Source organism: Sinocyclocheilus rhinocerous, unplaced genomic scaffold (genome assembly GCF_001515625.1).
Source record: "Sinocyclocheilus rhinocerous isolate Xijiao unplaced genomic scaffold, SAMN03320098_v1.1 scaffold222, whole genome shotgun sequence".
Classification (NCBI taxonomy): Eukaryota; Metazoa; Chordata; class Actinopteri; order Cypriniformes; family Cyprinidae; genus Sinocyclocheilus; species Sinocyclocheilus rhinocerous.
Genome location: NW_015625652.1, coordinates 1,101,757 through 1,105,253, shown reverse-complemented (window position 1 = coordinate 1,105,253; position 3,497 = coordinate 1,101,757).

Genomic DNA, 3,497 nt, shown 5'->3' with positions numbered 1-3,497 from the left:
TTATGTGAGATTTATTAACTTGTTTACCGGGAGGGACCTCAATTTAGGACCCCACCGTGACACGAGTCCCCACGAGTCTGTGTGTATTCAGGTTTAAGTCCCTACCAGAATAGAAAAACCGGTACACACACACACACACACACACACACACACACACACACACACACACACACTTGTAGAGCTTCTTCACTGTAATTCCTGCCTGAATAGACTCATATTATCTATAAGTGTGATTCATGATCTAAGTTTCGGTAAGTTTCAGGCCCTTCTGTTCAATTTTGTTGACCTGCCATAACATCTGTTGATGAAAACCAAGTGTTTTGGGAGAATAAATGGAGGATTATGAGGACTGGGCTGGGAGAACTTTAACTTTTAATATCCAGAGATGTCCGAAGTCATGTTTAAGAGCACTTGCTATTGCATTTCTATGTAATACAAAATTTAAGCATTAATATTTAATACCAGCTTTCTACCATGGTCAAATGGTTACAATTTAATAAGCGGTTGTCTAGGGCAATGTTTTCAAACAGGGGTCCAGGGACCCCAAGAGACACAAGACAGGGCTAGGTGGTCTAAGGAAAAGTTTAGAGAAAAACAGTTTAAATAAATAAATAAGTAAGGTTAAATAAAATAAATGAATTAAAGATAAGTAAATATATAAGTAAATAAATAAAAGAAAGAAAGAAAGAAAGAAAGAAAAAACTGTATAATAATATAATATACTGTAGAATACTTTCTATTAAAAAAACTTAATAGAAACTGAATACATTTCAAATAATATTTGAGATATATTACTAATTTTTCACAGTGTAAACTAGTTCTTTACACAAGAAACTGTATAGATGCCTGTTAAAGTTTACGGACCCCTGGCACATATGATCATATTTGTTGTTTCCTCTTCCTCTCCTCTTTGGTGGTTATTGCATAATAATCCAAACGTATGCAGCAAACAGAGCACAAAAAAGCCTGGCTAGGCTGGTGAAGCTGGTTATAGCTAGTTGTTCCAGCTGGTCTCCCAGCCTGACCAGCTAAGGAAGTGGCCAAAACCCTTCTAAAACCAGCCTGCTGACCAGCTATGACCAGGCTGGATGGCCAGCTAAAACCAGCCAAAACTGGCTGGTTTAGCTGGTTTTTTTCAGCAGGGTAAAAACCTATATATAATATATATTCATAATCTTGTCATCCTCATGTGACCTTCCAACATTAATTTGGTAGCTGCCATTCACAAATCCTCTCCCATGGCCACATGCGATAGAATAGCGACCACTGGATGCACACTTCGTAATTTCATCAGGTCAACTGAGTACTTTTCGCCTACTGTTTTATTTATACTGTCATTTCGGACATACTGTTTTCAGATTCTGTTTTTATAGCACAGAAGTATGCATGTCTGCTTGCGTGGGAAAACTGCACATCCAACATATTCCAGAAGGGGGCAGGATTGCTCTATGCAAGTGTTTTCAGCTGTAACAACCCTCACCACTAGAAACAGTCACACTTGGCTTCTGTTCATCTTTCTGCCCTCCTCTATCTATGGGATTTAGGTGTAATCCCCTGAGCATACAAACCTGCCCTCCAAACTCCTCCTTTACCGACCAAAGCCTATTGATCACCAAGTGTATCTATCTCAAGACCACTACAAAGGCGTTCACACACAGCCTGTCAAAACACAGCCTACTATGAGAAAATAGAACTGCAATATTCAATATTGCTAATCTTCACAAAATCACTTCATCTCTCAGAGGCCCTTCTCCAGTGAGCCATCCTGCCCTCGACGTTTCTCGAACGCTGGGTTTTCAGATGGCACATTATCGTGTCTCCTCATTGACCGGCACTTTGCAGCTCACCGTCCCATCATCCCTCGGTTGAGAGTGAGATGGGCTGCGAGATGCAGAGCTGGAGGGTGGCCCTGACTCCGGGAGGGACTCTGCACAGTAATTCTGGAGAGGAGGGTGTAAGAGGCACAGACGCACTGCCTTTCAGAGGAGAGGAGGAGAGGCACATTAATCATCCCAAGACATCTGGTCTTTCTGCTGCTTTAGAATTCTGTCAAAGCACTCCGACTTTCCCCCTATAGCTGCACAGAAAAAATGTTTAAAAAAAGAAAGTGGTGGTGGAAAAAAGCCCAAAATTGTCATCTTTTTGCCCTGGACATACTGAGTGAAATGTTAGATCTAACTATGATCTTCGCATCTCATTAAATTCCCATTCATATGTATGTGAGTTATTGACAGGTAGACTATAGTGAGCTTTTAAAGAAGGTGCAGTGATTGAAATGATTAGTTAATCAAAAAACAAAAAAGCATTTTTTTTTAACTCAAATGTGTCATACATAGCTATCATATTGATTCAGAAGATTTGGAATACAGTCACACAGTTGTTTGGAGCAACAAAAGGCTATGAAAATAACAGATGGATTTCCAATTTAAATCTAAAAAAAAGTATTTAAAATGAAAAAAGTGACTGGTATCACAAACTATATTATTGAATATAGTGTTTTCTGGACATATTTCATGTAGTGCTTTAAACATAGACCAGGCCCATTTAGGTGCACATATTCCATTGCGTCTTCTTCACTGTACGCAAATAACGCCATTCATACAGTGATACATCTAATCATAACACAATGAAATACTTAAATAAACGCAAGGCAATGAAGCATGTCATTTGCTTGTCTGTAGTGCTAGTAAAAGTTATAAAGATTTTGTCAAAGATATGGGCTGTGATGTATTTATGACAGTTAATGTTAGATTTCTTATGATAAAGATTGGGAGTTTGTTGTCTTATGGTAATGAATTTTAAATTACAGACACTTAAACACATTAGACAGTGATCTTTGACATTGAAGACATTTAGCAATATGTACTGTATTCTCTGTTTGTATGTCTCAAACAGTTGTGAGTTTTGGTGGCAGCGTTGCTGTTCAGAGACCAAAAGTTTCACCCAAATACCCAAACCTTTGATTTTCAAACTATTGTAGTGTCCACTCTTGACATGTTCACATTTTTGTCCCATGATTGAAATCCACTGTCCACTCACACCTCTATAGTGAATGTGTTGTACAGTAGCTCTTGAATTGAGTGAGGTTGAGACAGTTTTTCCTCTTACTAGATTTGAACAACTAATGGAACACTTTGGTTCCATTATGAGAAACTTCAAGCATTTTTAAAAATGTGTTGCAGCAGTCTTTAATATTTTCAGACTGGATGAATTTACATAGAACATCACAATGAACACTTTCGTATGTCCATTAGTAAGCATTACTCATTATCTGTCACTGTCTGATGCTTACGCATATGCATATACACAGGCAGATGTTTACATTATGCAAAAAATGCTGTATAATAGTTTATTGTCAGAAGTCTTCCTTTTTTAGATTTGGAGAAGTGAAATTGTCTTGCATTTGCATTAATTAAAGCAGAATTAATGAATGTAACCTTTCTTCAAGGAGTGATTTTAATAATGTGAATTACATTAGAATTAAAGGTGAAATGTGT